A 27,330-nucleotide genomic window follows, 5' to 3' on the forward strand; every position below is an offset into this window, starting at 1 on the left:
TAAAATACCATTAAGATTTTAAATGTACCTAGGAAATGATTGTAAAAAGGATGTGCAAGGTCTCTGTATGGAAAAGTTAAAAAAAAAAAAATCACTGAAAATAACTGATAACAAACTGAATAAACTCCTGGTCATGGATTAGAGGATTTTATATTAAGATGCAGTTCTCCAAATCCAATTGAAATCCCAACAGATATTTTGTTGAGTATAATGAGCTGATTTGAAGATTTATATAGACTGGACCTTTGAAGGTGCTGGAGGAGTAAAACGTGGAGATTACCTTCCTATTCAGAAATACATCAAAATACATCCGCATGTGGAACAACTCCTACAGAACACCTATTGGATGCTGGCAGAAGACCCCAGACTTGCAAGAAAGCAATCTAATCTCCACATAACAGGATAGGGTAAAAGAAATAAGAAAATAAAAAGACAAAGTAATCAGGATGGGACCTGTGCCTCTGGGAGGCTGTTGTGCAGGAGAAAAATTTCTACACAGTCAGAAACCTCCTCACAGGTGGGGGCAGGGAGAGCTTTGGAACCTCAAAGGGGAGCAGTACAACAGGTGCTCATAAGGCAAAACAGAGAGAATTCATGACAGAGATTTCTGCTCAACAGCACTTTCCAGATAAGAAATGGCTCGCATGCCTGCAGTGGCAAGTAGGGGCTGGGTTCTGAGGCTCAGGCTTTGGGGGTCAGACCTCAGGGACAGGACTGAGGTTGACTGTTATGAAAATACTCCTCAGGGACTAGTACAGCACAGCTCAGGGAGTCCAAGGAAAAGCCTAGGCCAGTCAGAGAGGCAAGAGATCATTGCTGTGGGGATCCTCTAACTGCATGCAATGGCAGATGGCAGAACACCACCTTCATGAGTACAGGATGGGTCATGGCTACAGTCTATGACCACAGAGGTGGGCATGCTGACCAGCAGCTACCAAAACCTGCATGAGTGCCAGAGGTTGAGGATAAGACACCACTGAGATCCTGACCCCAGAGGTTGCAACTGTTACCAAACTGTGAGTAGGCATGACTGCCCACAACTTCCTTGGATCTTGTGCAGCTTGGCACTGCTGAGGGACCCATGAGCTAGGGTCAATTCCCCTGGGAGAATGCATGACCTACCTCAAGCTGTACTAACTTCCTGTATGCCTATGCCGCTGCAATCACTCCCCACATATTCCAACTGTGTCTGCTATAACCCTCCCTCTCCCTGGCCCAACTTAGCAAGTGACCCCTAGTCAACTGCCGCTTTCACCTTCTGTTGTCTTGGTGGGGAACAGGTGCCTCAAAGCAGCCTACAGAGGTGGGGCCAAAGCAAAGCAGAGCCCCAGGGGCTATGTTACCAGAAAAGAGAAATGGAATTTTCTCATACGGTCACAGGAGAAACAGATTAAATCCCTGCAATTAAATCGAGGCTGTGAACCTCAGAAGCAAGTATAAACTGGAGTAAGGCCAGATTTGAATCTGAGTTGGCCCCTCAGTGCCCACAGCAGGTCCAGAGACCTTCCTAGAAATATTGGAGGACCTTCTGAGTTAGCAGATTGGCTGCAGCTCACTCTGTGACAAGAAAAATTAAGGTCACAGGAATATATTCTTCTTACTACCACACTCGGTCTCACTTTCTGTCTCTCTCTCTGTCTCTGTCTTTCTCTCTCTGTCTCTCTCTGTCTCTCTCTCTCTCTCTCTCTCTCTCTCTCTTTCTATATATATATATATATATATATATATATATATTTGTATTATTATGTTGTTTTCTTTATTATTCCTTTAACTTTTATATTTTCACTCACTTTTGATTTTTTTAGTGCTTTCATTGTTAAATTTATTTTATTTTTTCTTGTTTCTAAAGCACTTTCTCATTATATTGCATTGTTTCCCATGTTTTTGGTTTTGTACTTTTGCTATTCTAACTTTCAGTGTTCTTTTTCATTTATGGGTTTATTTATTGGATGTATTGCTCTCTTCCTTTTTGATTCCTCTTTTATTATTTTATTTTCATTTGAATATGTAAGTTTTTTTTGTATGTTCTTGTCTGTTTACTCTTGCATTTACCATTTCTCTAGGGGTTTTGCCTGTCTATTCTTTTTTTGTTTGTATTTATGTTTGATTTTTTTTTTTTTAACTATTGCTTTCTTTCTCCTTCTCTTCTATATTGTGTGGTTTGTGCTCTATCCAGGGGTCAGGCCTGAACTTCCATGGTTGGAGAACTGAATCCAGGCTGTTGGACCACCAGAGAACTACCAACCCACTGGAGTATTAATTCAAAACAGCTATCCAAAAGGACTCCATCTCAACACTAAGACTTGGCACTACCCAAAGTCCAGCAAACTCCAGTGCTGGATGCCTCACACAAAAAAACCAGCAAAACAAGAACACAGCAGTATCCATTAGCAGACATACTGCCCAAAGCCATAGCAACCTCACAGAAAACCCCCAAAACAAACCACTGTGTGAGGCACTGCCCTTCAGAGAGACAAGATCCAGCCCCACCCACTAGAATACAAGCACCATTCCCCTCTGCTAGGAAACCTTCACAAGGCACTGGTCTGCCCTGAGCCTCTGGAGATAGACTCACAAGTAAGAGGAACTACAACATTGCAGCCTGCAAAAAGGAGACCCCAAGCACAGTAAATTAAACAAAATGAAAAGACAGAGACACATGAAGCAGATGAAGGAGCATAGTAAAAGCCCACAAGATCAAACAAATGAAGAGGAAAATGGGTAGTCTACCTAAAAAATACTTCAGAGTAATGATAGTAAAGATGATCCAAAAATCGTGGGAATAAATTGGAAGCACAGATAGAGAAGATGCAAGAAATATTTAACTAAGACATAGAAGAAGTAAAGAAAAGAAACAATGAACATCACAATAACTGAGATAAAAATGCAATAGAGGAAATCAAGAACAGAATACCTAAAGTGGAAGAGTGGATAAGTAAGCTGGAAGATAGAATGGTTGAAATAATTGAAGAAGAGAAGAATAAATAAAAAAAGAATGAAAGGAAATGAAGACAGCCTCATAGACTTCTGGTATTGAGACCACTATAAGAGACAAGGAAGGACAATATATAATGATCAAGGGATCAATCCAAGTAGAAGATAAAGCAACAATTCAGTTCAGTTCAGTTCAGTTCAGTTGCTCAGTCTTATCTGACTCTTTGCAATCCCATGGACTGTAGTACACCAGGACTCCCTGTCCATCACCAACTCCCAGAGTTTACTCAAACTCATGTTCATTGAGTTAGTGATGCCATCCAACCATCTCATCCTCTGTCATCCCCTTCTGCTCCACCTTTAATTTTTCCAAGCATCAGGGTCTTTTAGAGTGAGTCAATTCTTCACATCAGATGGCCAAAGTACTTCAATGTATGTGTGTGTGTGTGTGTGTGTGTGTGTGTATACACACATACACACAAACCCAACATATATATGCACCCACCTTAGTACATAAGGCAAATGCTAACAACTATAAAAGGGGAAATTGACAATAACATAGTAACAGTGAAGGAATTAAATGCCTCACTCATAAGAATGGAAAGGTCAACAGGAGAGAAAATTAATAAGGAAACACAAACTGTAAATGATACATTGGACATGATGATCCTGATTGATATCTACAGGACATACCATCCAAAACAGAAGAATACACATTTTTCTCAAGTTCACATAGAATATTCTCCAGGATAGATCACATCTTGGTTCACAACCAAGCCTTAATAAATTTAAGGAAATTGAAATTATATAAAGCAATATTTCTGATTACATCGCTCTAAGATGGATATCAATTACAAGAAAAACAATGTAAAAAAACAAACACATGGAGGCTAAACAATGTTCTTCTAAATAACTAAAAGGTTAATGAAGAAATGAAAGGGAAAAAAATACCTAGAAACAAATTACAATGAAAACACAGTAACTCAAAACCTACAGAATGCAGTTAAAGCAGTGCTAAGAGGGAAGTTTATAGCAATGCAAGCCTTATCTCAAGAAATAAGAAAAACATCAAATAAATAACTTAACCTGACACCTAAAGCAACTAGAAAAAGAAGAGCTGAAAATCAACAAAGTTAGTAGAAGGAAATAAATCATAAAAACCAGAACAGAAATAAGTGAAATAGGAATGAAGGAGGCAATAGCAAAATCAATAAAAGCTGATTATTTGTGAAGATAAGCAAAACTGAAAAACCATTATCTAGACTCAATAAGAAAAAAAAATAGAGAAGACTTAAATGAATAAAATTAGAAATGAAAAAGGAGAAGTTATAACAGATAATGCAGAAATACAAAGGATCATAAGAGACTATTACAAGCAACTATATGCCAATAAAATGGATAACCAGGAAGAAATGGGCAAATTCTTACAAACGTAAGTTTCTATGACTGAATCAGGAACAAATAGGGAATATATCAGACCAACCACAAGTGCTGAAATAGAAAATGTGATCAAATATCTTCCATTAAATAAAAGCCCAGGGCCAGATGGCTTGATATGTAAATTTTTTCAAATGCTTAGGAAAGAAAGCTAACACCTATCTTGCTCAGACTCTTCCAGAGAATTGCAGATGGAGGAAAACTCCCAAACTCATTCTATGAGGCTACTATCACTGTGCTACTAAAACCAAAACCACAAAGATACCACAAAACAATAAAATAAAAAGCATAGCCTAATACCACCAATAAACATGAATGCAAAAATCCCCAACAAAATTCCAACAAACAGAATCCAACAACACATTAACAGGATAATACACTGTGATCAAATGGGGTTTATCTCAGGGATACAAGGTTTCTTCAGTAAATGCAAATCTGATTCACTTTGCTCTACAGCAGAAACTAACACAACATTGTAAATCAACTATACTCCAATAAAATTTATTTAACTATTTAAATAAATAAATAAATGCAAATTAATCAATGTGATATACTATGTTAGAATATTTAAAGATATAAACCATATGATAATCTCAATAGATGCAGAGAAAGCTTTCAACAAAATTAAAAACGTATTTATTATTTAAAAAACTTTAAAAAAATCAGCATATCGTGCATCGAACCTGGACTGGCGACTCGTTTCATATATGAAAATATATATGTTTCATTGCCATTCTCCCAGATCATCCCACCCTCTCCCTCTCCCAAAGAGTTAAAAGACTGTTCTATACATCAGTGTCTCTTTTGCTGTCATGTTGATATATGGCAAAACCAATACAATATTGTAAAGTTAAAAAATAAAATAAATAAAATAAAAAAAAAAAGAAAATCAGCATAGAAGTTGCCTTCCCTAACACAATAAAGGCCATATATGACAAACTGACAGCAAGCATTACTGCCAAATGGTGAAAAACTGAAAAAAAATTCCTATAAGATCAGGAATAAGGCAAGGGTGCCCATTCTTGCCACTACAGTTCAATATAGTTTTGGAAGTCCTAGCCACTTCAATCAGAGAAGAAAAAGAAGTTAAAGGAATCCAGATTAGAAAATAAGTAAAAATCTTACTGTTTGCAGGTGATATATATATATAGTTGGAAAACCCTAAAGATACCACCAGAAAATTGCTAGAGTTAATCAATGACTTTAGTAAAGTCGCATGATACAAAGCTAATACACAGAAATCCCTTTTATTCCTATATACTAACAATGAAAAATCAGAAATAGAAATTAAGGAAACAATCTCATTCACCACAGCAACAAAAAGAATACAATACCTAGGAATAACAAAAAGAATAAAATACCCAGGAGTAAAGTGAAAAAGTGAAAGTGAACTTGCTTATTCGTGTCCAACTCTTTGCGACCCCATGGACTATAGCCTACGAGGCTCCTCCATCCATGGGATTTTCCAGGCAAGAGTACTGGAATGGATTGCCATTTCCTTCTCCAGGGGATCTTCCCAACCCAGGGATTGAACCTGGGTTTTCCACATTACAGGCAGATGCTTTACCATCTGAGCCACCATGGAATAAACATACATAAAGGGATAAAAGACTTGTATGCAGAAAACTGTAAGACACTGATGAATAAAATCAAAGATAACATAAACAGATGGAGAGATATACCATGTTGTTGTATTGGAACAGTCAGTATTGTGAAAATCACTATACTACCCAAAGCGATCTACAAATTCAATGCAATTCCTATGAAATTGCCAATGACCTTTTTTCACAGTACTAGAACAACAACAACAAAATAACAATTTGTACAGAAACACAACAGATTGCCAAAGAAATCTTGAAAAAGCAAAACAGCTGGAGGAATCAACCTTCCTTACTTCAGACTATACTTCAAAGCTACAGTCATCAAGACAGCATGGTGCTATCACTAAAATAGAAGTATACAGAAATATAGAGCAATGGAATAAGATAGAAAGCCCAGAGATAAACTCATGTACCTTATTTTTGACAGTGGGGGGGGAGGAATATAAAATGGAGAAAAAACAGTCTCTTCAATAAGTGGCGCTGGGAAAACTGGACATCTACATGTAAAAATATGAAATTAGAACACTCCTGAACACCATACACAAAAATAAACTCAAACTGGATTGAAGACTTAAATGTAAAGCCAGAAACTATAAAGCTCTAGAGGAAAACTTGGACAGTCCTCTTTGACATAAATCACAGCAAGATCCTCTTTGTCTCACTTCCTAGAATAATGGAGTTAAAAAATAGATGAATGGGACCTAATTAAACTTCAATGCTTTTGCACGGCAAAGGAATCTATAAATAAGATGAAAAGGCAACCCTCAGTATGGGAGAAAATAATTGCCAACGAAGCAACAGACAAAGGATTACTCTCCAAAATATATAGCAGCTTATACAGATCATCAGAAAAACAAACAGCCCAATCAAAAAATGGGTAGAAGACCTAAACAGACATTTCTCCAAAGACTTACAGATGGCCAATAAACACATGAAAAGATGTTTGACATCACTTATTATTACAGAAATGCAAATCAAAACTACAATGAAGAATCATCTCACACCAATCAAAATAGCAATTATAAAAAAAACTACAAAGAATACATGCTGAAGTAGATATGGAGAAAAGGGAACCCTCTCACTGTTGACGGGAATGTAAATTGATACAGTCACTATGGAGAACAGTATGGAGATTCCTTAACAAATAAATTTAGGTATAAAACTGTCATATGACTCAACAATCCCACTACAGGTCATATACCCCAAGAAACCCACAATTGAGAAAGACGCATGTACCCCAATGTTCATTGCAGGACTATTTACAGTAGCCAGGACATGGAAGCAATCTATATGCCCAACAACTGATGAATGGATAAAGAAGATGTAGTACATATATACAATGGAACATTATTCATCCATATAAAGGAATGAATTTGAGTCATTTGTAGAGAGGTGGATGAACCTAGAGTTTGTTATACAGAGTGAAGTAAGAGAAACACAAATATCATGTATTAATGCATATATATGCAATCTAGCAGAGAAGGCAACGGCAACCCACTCCAGTATTCTTGCCTGGAAAATCCCATGGATGGAGGAGCCTGGTAGGCTGCAGTCCATGGGTTTGCTAAGAGTCGGGCACGACTGAGCGATTTCACTTTCATTTTTCACTTTCATGCATTGGAGAAGGAAATGGCAACCCACTCCAGTATTCTTGCCTGGAGGATCCCAGGGACAGAGGAGCCTAGTGGGCTGCCATCTATGGGGTTGCATAGAGTCAGACACGACTGAAGGGACTTAGCAGCAGCAGCAGCAGCAGCAGCAGCATGCAATCTAGAAAAATAGTACTGATGAACCTATTTACAGGGATGAAATGGAGATGAAGACATAGAGAACAGACTTGTGGACCCAACAGGGGGATAGGGTAGAATAAATTGAAAAAATAGCATTGGCATATATACACTATCATGTGCAAATAGATAACTGGTGGGAAGTTGCTATATAACACAGGGAGTCCTGCCTGGCTCTCTAAAACCAGATGTCCTAGATGGGAGGAATGGAAGAAATCTCAAGAAGGAGAGGATATAAATAATTATGACTGATTCACATTGTTGTAGGGCAGAAAACAACACATTTTAAAGCAATTATGCTTTAATTAAAAAAAAATTTAGATAGACAAGCAAATAGCAGGGGATAGTAAGGCAATCAGGAAAGGAAACAAAGCTGAATAGCTTATACTATCAAAGCCATGACTTCTTATAGAAATTAAGAAAGAGAGATACTGCCATCGGAATAGACAAACAGACTAACTGACCATGTAAAAGGGTCCAGAATTTGACAATGCCTATGAAAATTGCCCAGTATATGATGAAACTGAAATTACACCTCACTATGAAAAGTATGAAATTTAAGTAAATTATATTGGGTTAATCTGCTATCCAATATGGAAAAAATGAATTTTTGGTTCTATATATCATCATAAACCAAAAGACTAAAGATATAAATATGACAGATGACACAACTTTTACAGGAAAATATATAAAAACATCTTTATAGCTATTTGCATACAGAAAAGTAAAATTATAATGAGAAAATTTAACTATACTATGATTTAAGGCTTCTCTTCATCAAACAAGTCTAATAAAAGAGTGAAAGGGTAACTCACAAAGGGAGAGTATTCCCAAAACATAAATTTCCTCCAAAAAAGATTGATATCCAGAATACGTATTTAAAAAACCTATTTCAAATAAATAGAACAAAGGTACAATACAATTTTAAATGGACAAAAGACTTAAACAAATACCTTATAAAAATGATACCCAAATTTGCAATACGTGTCACTTTTCATCAAGACAGATTTAAATAAAGTCGAATCTTGTTAACACTATATACCAAGCAGAATAGCTAAACTAAAAAAGACAACAAATTTTGCTCCTATGAACATTTTTTCCATTACTTTGGTGCAAATATATAGTTTATATGCTAGCTGTTCATATACATTTAGAATTGTAATTGGTATCTCAAAATGTATATAACTGTTCACTTTAGGATAAACTGCCAAACTATTTTCCAAAGTGTTTGTACCAATTTATCTTCCTACACTTTATGAGTTCTAGTAGGTCTTGAAATGTGTCTTTATAAACATTATTCGTAATAAACAAATAATGTATAAAATGTGATATTTTCATAAGACTAAATACTGTATAAAGCAAGGAGAATGAGAAAATTACAAGTACACACAATAATGTGGTTGAATTTTACAAACATGTATAAAATAATCTAAGCACAAAAGAATACCTAATATCCTATTTCATATGTTGCCGGGGTCCAGTCCCGGTGGATCCAGGGATTTTGAAGGGGAGTCGGAGTTGGTGATCAGGAGACAATAGCTTAATTAAGTGTTAATTAGAGATATAAAGAGTGGTTAAATAGGGATAGCTCAGTGAAAAAATTCAGTGGAGAAAAGAGGCTGAATAACTTGGTTTACGTGGAAAACCAATAAAACTCCAAGACAAGGAGTTTGCACCACCTACGTAGGCCGCAGGCATCCTCCCATTCTCCCAAAGGAGAGGAGACACTAAGACCTCCCCCATCAGATCTTAGAAGCCCAGGCAAAATTAGTATGCTTGGCGAGCCTCCACACTCCAGATGGAAATTCAGCCAGAAGGTGAGAGAAAGAACAACATGGGGAGACAAAGCTTCTGTGAGCAAGGCCCGCACTTTATTTTCCAAAGTAGTTTTTATACCTTAAGTTGTGCATAGAGGATAATGGGGTAAGGGGTAGAGTCATGCAAGGTCAGCAGTCCTTGATCCTTACTGAAGCCAGGCTTTCTTCCTGCAAACTTATCATATGCAAAAGTTTAGGTGATTTACATCATCTTCTGGCCAGGAGGCCTGTTAACATTTTATGACCCTTTCTTCAGAAAACTTATTTTTCTCTAAAGGTGATTATTCTAAAGTCAGGCGTCACCCTCCGAAAGCATTAGATAAAGTTGCATTCCTATAGGGCAAAAGTGTTGTGGACTATAACAAGAAAAGAATTAACTCAAGGGTCCAAGGTTATAAACATTAAAGCTACTACTTACATTCCTATATACCAACTATATTAATCAATACACTCCCAGGGACACAGTAGGTAAGGGATATGGAAACTTAGCAGCAAACATTGGCCAAATAAATGAAAACCCTTCACCAATATAATTTCTAATCAACCCACTATACTATACTAATAATCTTCTAACTGCTTAAAGGAATCTGTATTTAGAAAGTTTAGAACATCTCATGCCTCTCACAGTTGGGGGACTGTGAACAATCACATGTGGCCAGAAGAGCCTGTTCAGGCAGGCTAGAGAACTTTCAAAGGAGTTTGTGAACTAAAACACTCCTGTCACGCCCAGGAACTTTATTAACTGGAGCTGTAAGTTAACTCTTTTTCAGAGAGAAAGATGGTGGTGGGGGACAGCCCCCTGTAAAGTCAGAGGTATAGGTGAGAGCACAAAGCAGTAAAGTAGGCAGACTCTGGTTTTGGGGGTAGATGCTTGAGAATTTCCAGGGGGACTCCTGAGGCTCGATCCTGCCTTTGTGTATGCCGAGCCTCCTTCCTCATGACCTTTGCCATGGGTGGAATTCCTCACGCTGGCTCCCAGCAATATGTGTAAAGTTAAAAATAATATATTGTGTTAGAGCCTCTTGATGATAGTGAAAGAGGAGAGTTTAAAAGCTGAATTAAAACTCAACATTTATTAAAAAAAAAAACTATATCAGTTTCCACCACTTCTAAAAACAACAACATTTAAAAAACTAATATTATGGCATCCAGTCCCATCACTGCATGGGAAATAGATGGGGAAAAAGTGGAAATGGTGACCGATTTTATTTTCTTTGGCTCAAAATTCACTGCAGTGACTGCAGCTGTGCAATTAAAAAACACTTGCTCCTTGGAAAAAAAGCTATGGCAAACCTAGGCAGTGTATTAAAAAGCAGAGACGTCAGCTTTCTGACAAAGGTGTGTGTGTATGTGTGTGTTGCTCAATCATGTCCAACTCTTTGCCATCCCATGGACTTGTAGCCTTCCAAACTCTTCTGCCCATGGAATTTTTCAAGCAAGAATACAGGAGTGAGTAGCTATTCCCTTCTCCAGGGGATCTTCCTGACCTAGGGATCGAACCCCAGTCTTCTGCATTGCAAGCAGAGTCTTTACTGTCTGAGCTATCAGGGAAGCCAGCAAAGGTCCATATGGTCAAAGTTATGGGTTTTCCAGTAGTCATGTGTGGATGTGAGAGTTGGACCATAAAGAAAGCTGAGCACCAAAGAATTGATGCTTTTTTTTTTTTTTTTTTTGCAATGTAATTCCATTTTTATTTTTTTTTTTTTTATTTTATTTTATTTTTAAACTTTACTTAACTGTATTAGATTTGCCAAATATCAAAAAACTGAGGCACTAGAAAAGACTCTTGAGAGTCCCTTGAACAGCAGGAGATCAAACTAGTCAATCCTCAAGGACATCAACCATGAATATATGCTGGAAGGACTGATGCTGAAGCTGAAGCTCCAATACTTTGGCCACCTGATGTGAAGAGTCAACTCCTTGGAAAAGACTATGATGCTGGGAAAGATGGCGGGCAGGAGGAGAAGAGGGCAACAGAGGATGAGATGGTTAGATAGCATCACCGACTCGATGGACATGAGTTTGAGAAAACTCCAGGGGATAGTGAAGGCCAGGGAAGTGCAGTGTGCTGCAGTCTATGTGGTCATAAAGTGTCAGACACGACTTAGCAACTGAAGAGCAAAATGGTGTTAGAAACCAAATTAGCGGTTATTTTTGATAGTGGGCAGGGAGAGGTGGTTAGTAACAGAAAGCATAATTGTAAGTACAAAGAAGGATGGGAAGGTTAGAATGTTACTAGTAGAAAGTGAGCACATGATCACAGACTTTGGTGTCCCAGAGAGGAAAGAGCACAGGCTTTGGGATCATAATAAAATGGATGTTAATCTTCAGTCTGCTACTAGCTGATTAACCCTGAAAGTGAAAGTCACTCAGTAGTGTCTGATTCTTTGTGACCACATGGACTATACAGTCCATGGAATTCTCTAGGCCAGAATACTGGAGTTCATAGCCTTTCCCTTCTCCAGGGGATCTTCCCAACCCAGGGATCAAACACAGGTCTCCCACATTGCAGGCGGATTCTTTACCAGCTGAGCCACAAGGGAAGTCCAAGAATACTGGAGTGGGTAGCCGATCAGTTCTCCAGCTGATCTTCCTGACCCAAGTATTGAACAGAGGTCTCCTGCATTGCAGGTGAATTCTTTGCCAACTGAGCTATGAGGGAAGCCAAGATTAGCCCTAAATAATAAAATTAACTCATATAATCAGGAATGAAATTCTTACATTACATAGATTTTGTAAGCTTTAGAGAAAATTTGTGAAAAGAGTTAGTTTCATGGTTGGTATTTGATAATGTTTTAATAAATATTTAAGAAGTTACTATTTGGGATAAGGGGAATTAATATCACATAGAGTACAATAGTGTAACTATTATGGTGGCTAGAATGGCTTGTGCTATACAAAGAAGAGCTACCTGGATAGATAAACTGGCATTAAAATCATTGTACATTTTTAAGCATAAATGAAACATAATTTACTGTCGTGTTTTATAGCAAGATTATTATAACAATTAATATATAAAGGAGATTGGAAGAAGGACAGTTGCTACTTGGAGTTTGAGTTGGAGAAAGATGTTATTCTATCAGTTCAGCTCAGCCACTCAATCATGACCTACTCTTTGGAACTCCATGGACTTAAGCACGCCAGGCCTCCCTGTCCATCACCAATTCCTGGAGTTTACGTAAACTCATGTCCATTGAGTCAGAGATGCCATCCAACCGTCTCATCCTCTGTCATCCCCTTCTCCTCCTGCTTTCAGTCTTTCCCAGGATCAGGGTCCTTTCCAATGAGTCAGTTCTTTGCATCAGGTGGCCAAAGTATTGGAGTTTCAGCTTCAGCATCAATACTTCCAGTGACTATTCAGGCCTGATTTCTTTTAGGATGGACTGGTTGGATCTTCTTTCCATCCAAGGGGTTCTTAAGAGCCTTCTCCAACACCACAGTTCAAAAGCATCAATTATTTGACACTAAGCTTTTTTTATAGTCCAACTCTCACATTAATACATGACTACTATAAAAACCATAGCTTTGACTAGATGGGCCTTTGTTGGCAAAGTAATGTCTTTGCTTTTTATTTTTTTTTAATTTAAATTTATTTATTTTAATTGGAGGCTAATTACTTTACAATATTGTATTGGTTTTGCCATACATCAACATAAATCTGCCACAGGTATACACATGTTCCCCATCCTGAACTCCCACCTCCCATCCCCCTATCCCCATCCTATCCCCTCCCACCTCCCTCCCTGTACCATCCCTCTGGGTCATCCCAGTGCACCAGCCCCAAGCATCCTGTATCCTGCATCAAACCTGGACCGGCGATTCATTTCTTATATGATATTATACATGTTTCAATGCCATTCTCCCAAATCATCCCACCCTCTCCCTGTCCCACAGAGTCCAAAAGACTGTTCTATAAATGTGTGTCTCTTTTGCTGTCTCGCATACAGGGTTATTGTTACCATCTTTCTAAATTCCAGATATATGTGTTATATATATGTATGTATACTGTATTGGTGTTTTTCTTTCTGGCTAACTTCACTCTGTATAATGGACTCCAGTTTCATCCACATCATTAGAACTGATTCAAATTTTTAATATGCTGTCTAGGTTGGTCATAACTTTCCTTCCAAGGAGTAAGCACCTTTTAATTTCATGGCTGCAGTCACCATCTGCAGTGAATATGAAGCCCTCCAAAAATAAATTATGTCACTGTTTCCACTGTTTCCCCATCTATTTGCCATGAATTGACAGGACCAGATGCCATGATCTTAGTTTTCTGAATGTTGAGCTTTAATCCAACTTTTTTACTTTCCTCTTTCACTTTCATCAATAGGCTCTTTAGTTCTTCACTTTCTGCCATAAGGGTCGTGTCATCTGCATATCTGAAGTTATTGATATTTCTCCTGGCAATCTTGATTCCAGCTTGTGCTTCCTCCAACCCAGGATTTCTCATGATGTACTCTGCATATAAGTTAAATAAGCAGGATGAAAATATACAGCCTTGACATACTCCTTTCCCAATTTAGAACCAGTCTGTTGTTCCATGTCCAGTTCTAACTGTTGCTTCTTAACCCACATACAGATTTCTCAGGAGGCAGGTCAGGTGGTCTGGTGTTCCCATCACTTTATGAATTTTCCACAGTTTGTTGTGATCCACACAGTCAAGGGCTTTGGCATAGTGAAAAGAGCAGAAGCAGATGTTTTTCTGGCACTCTCTCAACTTTTTTGATGGTCCAACAACAGATGTTGGCAATTTGATCTCTGGTTCCTCTGCCTTTTCTAAATCCAGCTTGAACATTTGCAAGTTCATGGCTCACGTACTGTTGAAGCTTGACTTGGAGAATTTTGATCACTCTAGCATGTGAGATGAGTGCAATTGTGCAGTAGTTTGAGCATTCTTTAGCATTGGCTTTCTTTGGGATTGGAATGAAAACTGATCTTTTCCAGTCCTGTGGCCACTGCTGAGTTTTTCAAATTCGCTGGCATATTATAAATCCAGGTTAAAGAATATCAGTCCTAAAATTGGGATTATGGCAAAGGAAATACAGTGACAGGATACAATTTTCTATTTAGCAGAAGAATTCACAGCACTTCTTGAAAAATTAAATTGAAAGGACAAAAGAGATGAAAACGTTCAAGTTGATTATGGAGTTCTTAACTTGGCTGTATTATTTGTAAAAAGGTGGAAAATTGGTAACTCTGTAGAAGATGTCAATTTCATTTTCAGACATCTAGAATTTGACATGTTTAGTTTAGAGTAGATTTTCTATAAGCAGTCAACAGAAGAATTTCCACACATACTTCCTTTGTGTATTTGTGTGCCTTAGTTTTTTCAGTTTTGCCTTCTGACTAGCTCTTGCTATTATTTTCCAAACCTTTTACTCCAGGGTTTCCTATAGAAGATTATTTGGAAGGTCAGGCTGTACACTTAATGACTGTTTAAGTTTTGAAGTGATATCTGAATTAACATGAGAGACTACTTACAAAAAATTCCCAAAGTCTCCTTATTTTGTCCCAGACAGCCAGCTCCTGCAGAGCAGGTTTTAACCTCAACTCCACAGGAGATGTGTCATCAAGACTTGCATTTTACACTGCCATATATTTCATGCTCAATTTCAATAAAGGAAGCCACTTCCAACACCCAGATTTCACAGTCTCATTCTAAATCATGAGTATTTTCCCTATCAATTGACATAAAAGTGAACTTCATTTAAGATTTATTTTCATAGATTGACTGTAGAAAGATAATGCAATAATGCATGATGAGATAATTGAATGGGTTTTATGAAATATTCTTACTAAAAGCATTCTTGGTTTAAATAATGAATTTGGGGAGATAATACCAATGCTTCTCTTTCCACTTTCTCTTGCTCTCTCCATTTCTCTCTTCTGTAAATCAGGACAAAGCTAAATTTTTCTTAAGAGTGCCACCAAAACAGTAGGGCTTGTTGATACTGGGAATCCTTCTGGTTTCTCCTACAAAGAAGTTGTGCTCTTCTGGAAGGTTAAAGTACATAGATAGTTATGTCCTGTTCAGAATGTTCAACTAACCCATGGCATGAGATTCCCTGTTGAAAAAACAGATTGAACCACCGTTGACACTCAGGGAGAGCCATATATCCCTTATGTGGTTTATATGTAGTATAGGGTATATACATACTCCTGTACTACTTGGAATTTTGACTAGTCTGTTGAGCATGCTTATTCTCAGCAGGAATTGACATGCTGCTGCTGCTGCTGCTGCTAAGTCGCTTCAGTCGTGTCCAACTCTGTGCGACCCCACAGACGGCACCCCGCCAGGCACCGCCATCCCTGGGATTATCCAGGCAAGAACACCGGAGTGGGTTGCCATTTCCTTCTCCAATGCATGAAAGTGAAAGGTGAAAGTGAAGTTGCTCGGTCGTGTCTGACTCTTATTAATCAGTTTGGGAAGGATTTCTTTCCCTTGTCTCTTAGTGAGATTTTCCACTTTATTGGTGCACTGGAAACAATCCTGTTACCCTCCAAGCCAATATATTTTATTAAGTCCACCTCTGCCATCTGAGACCACTCATTATCTGAAGCCTAAAACTACATTTTCCCCTTTGAAGCCTGAGACTCTCTACTAAATTACTTTAAATTGTCTATTTCTTCTCATACTACAAATAACTGCTTCTCACCTTGAATACTTAATGTTGAAATAATTAAAAACAAGGTAGGATTTTATTTCACTCCCTTTCAAACGGCATGAAACTATTTTTTTTTCTATATATATATTTTCTTTGTATAAGTGTGTTAGTGGGAAAATCATCCTCTCCATTTTCCTCCATTGAAATTGCTAACCCCAAATTTATATTTTTTCTTCCTTTAGAATGGGTGTTTACCTGTGATACGATATAGGATGAAGGAAGCTTGAAAACTGGGATGTGAAACTAGAACTTTACACCTGAGGAAGAAAGCTATGGTACATATACACAATGGAGTATTCAGATCAGATCGGATCAGATCAGTCGCTCAATCGTGTCCGACTCGTTGCGACCCCATGAATCACAGCACGCCAGGCCTCCCTGTCCATCACCATCTCCCGGAGTTCACTGAGACTCATGTCCATCCAGTCAGTGATGCCATCCAGTCATCTCATCCTCTGTCGTCCCCTTCTCCTCTTGCCCCCAATCCCTTCCAGCATCAGAGTCTTTTCCAATGAGTCAACTCTTCGCATGAGGTGGCCAAAGTACTGGAGTTTCAGCTTTAGCATCATTCCTTCCAAAGAAATCCTAGGGCTGATCTCCTTTAGAATGGACTGGTTGGATCTCCTTGCAGTCCAAGGCACTCTCAAGAGTCTTCTCCAACACCACAGTTCAAAAGCATCAATTCTTTGGCACTCAGCCTTCTTCACAGTCCAAGTCTCACATCCATACATGACCACAGGAAAAACCATAGCCTTGACTAGACGAACCTTTGTTGGCAAAGTAATGTCTCTGCTTTTGAATATGCTATCTAGGTTGGTCATAACTTTCCTTCCAAGGAGTAAGCGTCTTTTAATTTCATGGCTGCAGTCACCATCTGCAGTGGTTTTGGAGCCCAGGAAAAGAAAGTCTGACACTGTTTCCACTGTTTCCCCATCTATTTCCCATGAAGTGTTGGGACCGGATGCCATGATCTTCATTTTCTGAACGTTGAGTTTTAAGCCAAGTTTTTCACTCTCCACTTTTACTTTCATCAAGAGGCTTTTTAGTTCCTCTTCACTCTCTGACATAAGGGTGGTGTCATCTGCATATCTGAGGTTATTGATATTTCTCCTAGCAATCTTGATTCCAGCTTGTGTTTTTTCCAGTCCAGCGTTTCTCATGATGTACTCTGCATATAAGTTAAACAAGCAGGGTGACAATATACAGCCTTGACGTACTCCTTTTCCTATTTGGAACCAGTCTGTTGTTCCATGTCCAGTTCTAACTGTTGCTTCCTGACCTGCATATAGGTTTCTCAAGAAGCAGATCAGGTGGTCTGGTATTCCCATCTCTTTTAGAATTTTCCACAGTTTATTGTGATCCACACAGTCAAAGGCTTTAGCATAGTCAATAAAGCAGAAATAGATGTTTTTCTGGGACTCTCTTGCTTTTTCCATGATCCAGCAGATGTTGGCAATTTGATCTCTGGTTCCTCTGCCTTTTCTAAAACCAGCTTGAACATCAGGAAATACTCAGCCATTAAAAAGAATACATTTGAATCAATTCTAATGAGATGGATGAAACTGGAGCCTATTATACAGAGTGAAGAAAGTCAGAAAGAAAAACACCAATACAGCATACTAATGCATATGTATGGAATTTAGAAAGATGGTAACAGTAACCCTGTATACGAGACAGCAAAAGAGACACTGACGTATAGAACAGTCTTTTGGACTCTGTGGGAGAGGGAGAGGGTGAGATGATTTGGGAGAATGGCATTGAAACAAGTATAATATCATATGAAATGAGTCGCCAGTCCAGGTTCAATGCATGATACTGGATGCTTGGTGCTGGTGCACTGGGACGACCCAGGGGGATGGTATGGGGAGGGAGGAGGGAGGAGGGTTCAGGATGGGGAACACATGTATACCTGTGGCGGATTCATTTTGATGTATGGCAAAACCAATATAATATTGTAAAGTTAAAAAATAAAATAAAAAAATAAATAAAAATTAAAGAAATACTCATTTGAACCAATTCAGATAGTGGTGCTAAAAGCCCAGTCAATCATCCAATGCACAACATTCAAAGTGAATGATAGCTATACTGTGAAACCATCACAAGCATACAGGTGGTCATATGACTCCACTAATGGATGGATAACACTGTGGGATAGTGATACTCAAAGTCTAGCCAAGTAAGAGGCAGGATGGAAGTTATTAATGGGTAATACTCACTATTCTTAGTTTCAGTAATAGTGTTTGGGGCAGAGGGATACAAACCAAAGCAAAGATGAAAATGAGATTGTGGGATACTATGCAGCTGAAAAAGCCAAATGATTCTAACACAAGTATAAAAATTAAATTATATACTTAAGAAACTGATTACAGTGAAAAAAACTTCCCTGCCATAGGGTTAACCTGATCTTAAGTCTCAGAGTACTGAATGATAACTACTTACATGCATTATCTTCTGAATAATATTCCTGCTGCAGAAGCTGATGGAAGAGAAAATAGGGAAAGGTTAAATTTTAAAACAAGGGTCAGCAAATTTTTTCTATAAAATATCAGAAAGAAATATTTTAGACTTGATGTTCATACAGTTGCAGCTCTTCAGTTCTGCTGCTGTGGGGAATAAACAATCATAGACTACACCAGTGGTTCTAACTTTATTAATTAAAAAAAAAAAAGTGCTCAAAAAAATAGGTGCCTGGCCAAATTTTGCCAAAAGGCTATAGTTTGTTAATCTATGTTTTGGGAGGCTATTTAATGGTCTCTGGTAAAGGGAGGATAAGCTTAACAAAAACAGGGAAAAGGCCAAACAAAATACTGCTCTTATTTTAAGCAATGAGTTGGGTTTAGGACTGCCATCCACCTTTTCTTCTTTCAATCATCTTTCCTAAATCTATTGATGAACTACTCTCAAATATTTCTTTTGAGCCTTCTTAGTTGAATTGGTGTGTGTATTTATGTAAGGCTTAGAATAGTGTGATTAACTTCAGATCACAATTATAAGAAAATAATTGAGTGTCATAAGTAAAAAAGGTACTAGAGTACAATGGTATTTTACCTTGTTTACATATACCTGCCTTTTTTTACTTTCATCACTACAGCAAAGGGGAATCCTTCCTGAAAAATACTGCAGAATTTTTGCTTGTAAATTCTTTACAACATAGCAATTACCTAGTCCTTTCTGGTGACAGTGTAAGTAGGACAATGTTTCCAAAGAAATTAAGGTCCCTTCTTATTTTTAAGCTTGGAGTAATGCAGATCAGAGGACATTGGCCTGTAAAGGAGAAGCAGAAAGTAAGAATTCTCACAGGGACCCCAAACTGTTTTCTGAATAATTTATTTGGCGAAAATCATGTGGTGACCTTTATGCTGCAAAATATAGATCATGTGACCAACTGTACTATTTTCTGGTTCAGCTTAAATGTAGGAAATCCTGACTAATATAGTGCACAATGATTTAAAAAAATACTCCTCTTCTCAGAGGAAAATATAATAATTTGCTCTCTGGCTAAAACTAAGGAATACTGAAAAACTGCATTCTCATATTTTTATAACATTATCCAGATCGTGCCAGAAGTCCACAAACCCTATTGTATTTACTTCCCAGTTTTATTTACTTCCTACTTGAAGTCAAGACCTTTGATGAAGTTGTCTTACAGAAACAAGAATCCATCCCAGGTTTTGAGTGATACTTGTGCTTATGGGAGAAATCTAGTGGGAGTTGATAGGGTTGTAAGTAGCATTTCAACCAAACCATAGATATGGTGCTCGATAAAGCTGCCAGCTTTGCACTCAAAGTGTATTTATGTGCAGAAAAGAACTTATAAAAATGGCATCCTGGGGCTCCATATTTATTCTCTTTCAATGAGTTCCAGATCAAAGTTGCTAAGTTTATAAGTTAAAACAGGATTTTCTTCCTAGTTCTCAGGCCTGGAAATGCACATTAGGATAAACACAAATGCTGTATTTGCTCAACCTCTGACACTATCACTTGTAATGACATTTCTGCAATCTGAGTTCTGCATCAGATCATGTTGAAGCAGAAGCCCAAAGCTGCATCAGTTTTACCAACTTCTCCACCAATTCTGGTACATTTGTTGCTTTTTATCACTATTGAAATTCCCCCAGTAGCACTTTACCACAGGTTAAAATATATTTTTTAAATTACATTGGTAAACAGCCCAAATTCTTCAATTTGGTATCATAAATCATTTGTTCCATAATTCCTAAAACATGGTAGAATTGTCATTCAGATTGGATTCTCAGACACAACTGTATTTCTTGGTAGTTCTTAAGCTGTATATCACACATTGCAGTAATAGCTACAAAAGATTCAGTTAATTATGTTATAGCTGGACATGGTAGTTGCATCTTTTCAAAAGGCCTATCTAAAATATGATAGACCAGAATGATTAATAGCACTGAATCACAGTTTGCTGGCTATAAAAGAGAGAACTGAGAAAATATACTGGATAGTGAAATTTGATGAGTTTAAAGTGAAAAAGTACATGTGATTCAATTTCTTGTTGATCTTAGAAGTACTGGGCTATTTTCACAAACGTATAAAGATTGGCAATAAAATCTCTCTGTAGACTGTGATACTCTTTATGCATGAAATTTTAAAACATGGGTTCAGCTACTTCATAGTAAAGCCAACTGACAAACCTGAAAAGCAAAATCTCATGATAAAATAAGAACTCTATATGTAATATAGTTACTTAATATTATAATTAATGTGATATTTTTCTATGGCTATGTAGTGAATCACCACAAGTAAAGCATCAAGGCAATACTCATTTGTTAGCTCATAATTCTGTAGGTCATCACCTGCCTGGGTTCTCTGTTCAGGTCTCACAAGGCTGAAATCAAGGAAATGGTTGAACTGAGTTCTTATCTGGAGTTTCTGAGGAAAACTTCCCTTCCAATCTTATTCTTGTCATTCGTAGAGTTCAGTTCCTCGTGGTTATAGTACCTAGGTCACCATTTCCTTGCTGGCTGTAGACTGGAGGCCACTCTCAGGTATTAAATGCCACTTATATTCCTTTTAATATGTTTCCTTCCATATTCAAGCTAGTTATATGTTAATTTTTTCTCATGCTTCAAATCTGTGACATCCTCTTCTACAACTAGACAGAGAAAAGACTGCTTTTAAATGAGTTCATGTGATGAACCTAGGCTAAGAGTTAATTTTCCTATTTTAAGGTCAACCATACCATATACAATCATGGGAACAAGATCCATAATATTTATAGTCCCATGTATTATACAAGATGTGTACATGGGATGTGTGTGGAAAATTGTAGAGGTCATTTTAGAATTCTGTCTACCAGCTTTAAAAGAATTAAACTCACAACTAATTAGGTTAATAAATTGTGGTTAAGCTCCTATTATGTGTTGAGTGTTGTTCTATTTGAGTTTTGACTTCCAACGAGCAATCAGGGTTTACTCTATATTGTAAATCTGCAACTGTATATTAGAGAAGTTTAGAGTACAACTTTGTGATAAGACAGACCAGCACTGAATTTCACATACACCATTTACTGGCTGCATTATTTTGAGTAAGTTAATTAATTTCTCTGAGCTTCAATGTTTTCACCCAAAAAAATAGGAATAATGATGGTAACTATTTCAGAGGACTAAGTGAGACAAATGTCCAAAAAGTGTTTAGCACAATCTTGATATGTATCCGTTACTCAATAAATAATAGTAAAAAGTTTTACACAACTTTTTGAAACACATATGACAATATGGCTAGGAGGTTTTATATTTTTCTTCTTCGCAAGATCTGGTGATGATGCTTGATATTCTCCCAGTTTTTCTTTCACTATATGACTCCTCCCTGAAGATATGGTTATATCCGTGTTTGTGGTAACACCTTCAGGAAGCAGTTACTCTAGTGCACATCAAGCTAACTATTAACTGAGGCCAGTAATGCTGACCCTTTATCTGGAGAGGATGGCAGTTCTGCGGTGCTTGGATGATCTCATTTTTAGCTTTTCTTCAGCTAAATGGTCTCTGAAGGATCAATCTTCCTCTTAATATAATAGAAATTGGAAAACACATGTTCACCCTTTTCATCATAACTGTACCTCAAGATCAAAGAGGCATTGATGGGACTATAACCACAGTTCTAAAAAATCTAATGTTTCTCCTTTTAACTGATAGATTAGAAACATTTTAATAAGTTTTACCAATGGTTGCTTTCTATCACTAACCAGAGACTTCCTGGGGAAAAAAAAATTTAAATCCAACAAAGTTTGCATTTGACCAAGTACAGGGAAATGTACAAAAAGAGTGGATTTGCAGAGAAATCTGCATAGCTTTTACTACTGGAGAATCAGTACAATTTCAAAATCAACCTTGTACTTCTTTACCATCTTTAAACAGACAGGCCCAAAACTAAATGCCATATTTTAAATTTTGAACTTAATCTTTATATAGTTTTAGAGAAATACAATTGCTGGAGAATCTGTAAAGCATGATACTCTATCTATGTCCAGAAATTTAATAATGCAGGATATTTATCATCACATTCAGAAATTGAAATTAAGAAAGTATGGATTATCCTATCCTCATTTTCAGGTAATGTTGATTAAGGATAGAGTTATACAATAAAGGACTATTTTCAGGTTTATTTGTTGGTGTCAGACCCTCAGTTCAGTTCAGCCACTCAGTCATTTCTGGCTCTTAGTGACCCTATGAACTGTAGCATGCCAAGCTTCCTTGTCTTTCAATATCTCCTGGAGATTGCCCAAATTCACATCACTTCATGGGAAATAGATGGGGAAACAGTGGAAACAGTGTCAGACTTTATTTTTGGGGGCTCCAAAATCACTGCAGATGGTGACTGCAGCCATGAAATTAAAAGACGCGTACTCCTTGGAAGGGAAGTTATGACCAACCTAGATAGCATATTCAAAAGCAGAGACATTACTTTGCCAACAAAGGTTCGTCTAGTCAAGGCTATGGTTTTTCCTGTGGTCATGTATGGATGTGAGACTTGGACTGTGAAGAAGGCTGAGCACCGAAGAATGGGTGCTTTTGAACTGTGGTGTTGGAGAAGACTCTTGAGAGTCCCTTGGACTGCAAGGAGGTCCAACCAGTTCATTCTGAAGGAGATCAGCCCCGGGATTTCCTTGGAAGGAATGATGCTAAAGCTGAAACTCCAATACTTTGGCCAGCTCATGCGAAGAGTTGACTCTGATGCTGGAAGGGATTGGAGGCAGGAGAAGAAGGGGACAACAGAGGATGAAATGGCTGAATGGCATCACTGACTCGATGGATGTGAGTCTCAGTGAACTCAGGGAGTTGGTGATGGACAGGGAGGCCTGGTGTGCTGCGATTCATGGGGTCGTAAAGAGTCAGACACAACTGAGCAACTGAACTCAACTGAACTCAACTGAGTTGGTGATGCCATCCAACTATCTCATCCTCTGTTATCCCCTTCTCCTACTGCCCTCAATATTTCCCAGCATCAGGGTCTTTTCCAATTAGTTGGCTGTTACATCAGATGGTCAAAGTATTGGAGCTTCAGCTTCAGCATCAGTCCTTCCAATGAATCTTCAGGGTTTATTTCCTTTAGGATGGACTGGTTTGATGTCCTTGCAGTCCAAGGGACTCTTGAGAGTTTTCTCTAGCACCAAAGTTTGAAAGCATCAATTCTTTGGTGCTCAGCCATCTTGAATGTCCAACTCTCACATCTGTACATGACTACTGGGAAAACCATAGCTTTGACTATATGGACCTTTGTTGGCAAGTGGTGTCTCTGTTTTTTAATACACTTAGTTTTTCTTAGAAGGAGCAGGTGTCTTTTAGTTTCATGGCTTCAGTCACCATCCGATGTAATTTTGGAGCCCAAGAAAATAAAGTCTCTCACATTTTCCATTGTTCCCCATCTATTTGCCATGCAGTGATGGCACTGTATGTCATGATCTTAGTTTTTTGAATGTTATTTTTTCTTTTATTAAAATTAATTTTTTAATTGAAGGAAAATTGCTTTACAGAATTTTGTCAATTTCTATAGAACCGCAACATGAATAAGCCATAGATATACATATATCCCCTCCCTTTTAAAGCTCCCTCCCATTTCCCTCCTCATCCCACCCCTCTAGATTTTACAAGCCCCTGTTTGAGTTTCCTGAGTCATACAAAAAATTCCCATTAGCTATCAATTTTACACATGGTAATGTAAGATTCAATGTTACTTTTTCCACACATCTCACCCTCTCCTACCCTCTCCCCATGTCCATAAGTCAATTCCTATGTCTTTTTCTCCATTGCTGCCCTGCAAATAATTCTCAGTAACATTTTTCCTGATTCCATATATATGTGTTAGAATATTATATCTTTCTTTTTCTGACTTACTTCACTCTGTATAATAGGCTCTAGATTCATCCACCTCATTAGAACTAACTCAAATGCGTTTCCTTTTTATGACTGAGTAGTATTCCATTGTGCATATGTATCACAACTTCTTTATCCATTCATCTATCAATGAACATCTAGGTTGCTTCCAAGTTCTAGCTATTTTAAACGGTGCTGCAATGAACAATCAACTTACTAGCTTCAGAATGGTGTCTTTAGCCAGCTTTTTCACTCTTCTCTTTCTCATTCTTCAAGAGGCTCTTTAGTTCCTCTTTACTTTCTACTATTAGGGTGATGTCATCCGAATATCTGAGGTTATTGATATTTCTCCCAGAAACCTTGATTCCATCTTTAATGTATACAGCCTTGGATTTTGCATGATGTACTTTGCATATAAGTTAAATAAACAGGATGACAATATACAACATAGATGTACTTTTTTTCCCAATTTTGAACCAGTCTGTTGTTCCATGTTTGGTTCTAACCACTGTTTCTTGACATGCATACAAGTTTCTTAGGAGGCAGATGAGGTAATCTGGTATTCCCATCTCTTTAAGCATTTTCCACAATTTAATTGATCCACACAAAGGCTTTAGAGTAGTCAAGAAAGCAGTAGATGTTTTTTCCTGCAATTCCCTTGCTTGTTCTATGATCCAATTGATGCTGGAAATTTGATATCTGGTTCCTCTGCCTTTTCTAAATTAAATTTGTATGTCTGGAAGTTCACAGTTCACATACTGTTGAAGCCTAGCTTGAAGGATTTTGAGCATCACCTTGCTAGTATGTGAAATCAGTGCAACTGAACAGTAGTCTGAACATTCTTTGGTATGGCCCTTCTTTGGGATTGGAGTGAAAACTAATCTTTTCTAGTCCTATGTCCACTGCTGAGTTTTCCAAATTTGCTGACATACTGAGTGCAACACCTTAACAGTATCATCTTTTAGGATTTGAAATAGCTCAGCTGGAATTTCATCACATCCACTAGCTTTGCTCTTACTATTGCTTCCTATAGTAGGCGGCTATAGTAGGCAGCTGCCACAGGCACGCTAAAGCACAGGCGGCTGCGACGGGCACGCTAAGTGCAGCTGAGAGGAGCTACCCCACGTCCGAGGTCAGGGGCAGAAGTCGGGAGGACCCCATGCCTGAAGGGCGGCAGCCAAGAGGAATTACACCACATCCGAGGTCAGGGGCAGTGGTCGTTAGTGCCAGACTATGATGGCGCAGGAACGGCCAAGAGGAGCTACCCCACGTCTGAGGTCAGGAGGGGCGGCTGAGAGGAGATACCCACGTCTGAGGTCAGGAGGGGCGGCTGAGAGGAGATACCCAGCGTCCGAGGCCAGGGGCGGTGGCCGGGAGGACCAACCCCACACCATGGCTGTGCGGGCACAGGAGGGCCTAGAGAAGCTATGCCACGTTGAAGGTCAGGAAGGGCAGCATTGAGGAGATACCCCTCGTCCAAGGTAAGGAGCATTGGTTGCGCTTTGCTGGAGCAGCCATGAAGAGATAGCCCATGCCCAAGGAAATAGAAACCCAAGTAAGATGGTAGGTGTTGCAAGAGGGCATTAGAGGGCAGACACACTGAAACCATACTCACAGAAAACCAGTCAATCTAATCACACTAGGACCACATCCTTGCTCAATGAAACTAACCCATGCCCATGGGGCAACCCAAGATGGGTGGTTCATGGTCGAGAGATCTGACAGAATGTGGTCCACTGGAGAAGGGAATGGCACACCACTTCAGTATTCTTGCCTTGAGAACCCCATGAACAGTATGAAAAGGCAAAATGATAGGATACTGAAAGAGGAACTCCCCAGGTCAGTAGGTGCCCAATATGCTACTGGAGATCAGTGGAGAATTAACTCCAGAAAGAATGAAGGGATGGAGCCAAAGCAAAAACAATACTCAGCTGTGGATGGGACTGGTGATAGAGGCAAGGTCTGATGCTGTAAAGAGCAATATTGCATAGGAACCTGGAATGTCAGGTCCATGAATCAAGGCAAATTGGAAGTGGTCAAACAAGAGATGGCAAGAGTGAATGTTGACATTCTAGGAATCAGCGAACTGAAATGGACTGGAATGGGTGAATTTAACTCAGATGACCATTATATCTATTACCCTAGACAGGAATCCCTCAGAAGAAATGGAGTAGCCATCATGGTCAAAAAAGAGTCCGAAATGCAATACTTGGATGCAATCTCAAAAATGACAGACTCAGCCATTAAAAAGAATACATTTGAATCAGTTCTAATGAGGTGGATGAAACTGGAGCCCATTATACAGAGTGAAGTAAGCCAGAAAGAAAAACACCAATACAGTATACTAATGCATATATATGGAATTTAGAAAGTTGGTAACAATAACCCTGTATACGAGACAGCAAAAGAGACACTGATGTATAGAACAGTCTTTTGGACTCTGTGGGAGAGGGAGAGGGTGGGATGATTTGGGAGAATGGCATTGAAATACGTATAATATCATATTTGGAACGAGTTGCCAGTCCAGGTTCGATGCACGATACTGGATGCTTGGGGCTGGTGCACTGGGATGACCCAGAGGGATGGTATGGGGAGGGAGGAGGGAGGAGGGTTCAGGATGGGGAACACATGTATACCTGTGGCGGATTCATTTCCATATTTGGCAAAACCAATAAATATTGTAAAGTTTAAAAATAAAATAAAATTAAAAAAAAATAATAAAAAAAAAAAAAAAATGACAGAATGATCTCTGT

This window comes from Bubalus kerabau, chromosome X (assembly GCF_029407905.1).
Source record: "Bubalus kerabau isolate K-KA32 ecotype Philippines breed swamp buffalo chromosome X, PCC_UOA_SB_1v2, whole genome shotgun sequence".
NCBI classification, from domain to species: domain Eukaryota; kingdom Metazoa; phylum Chordata; class Mammalia; order Artiodactyla; family Bovidae; genus Bubalus; species Bubalus kerabau.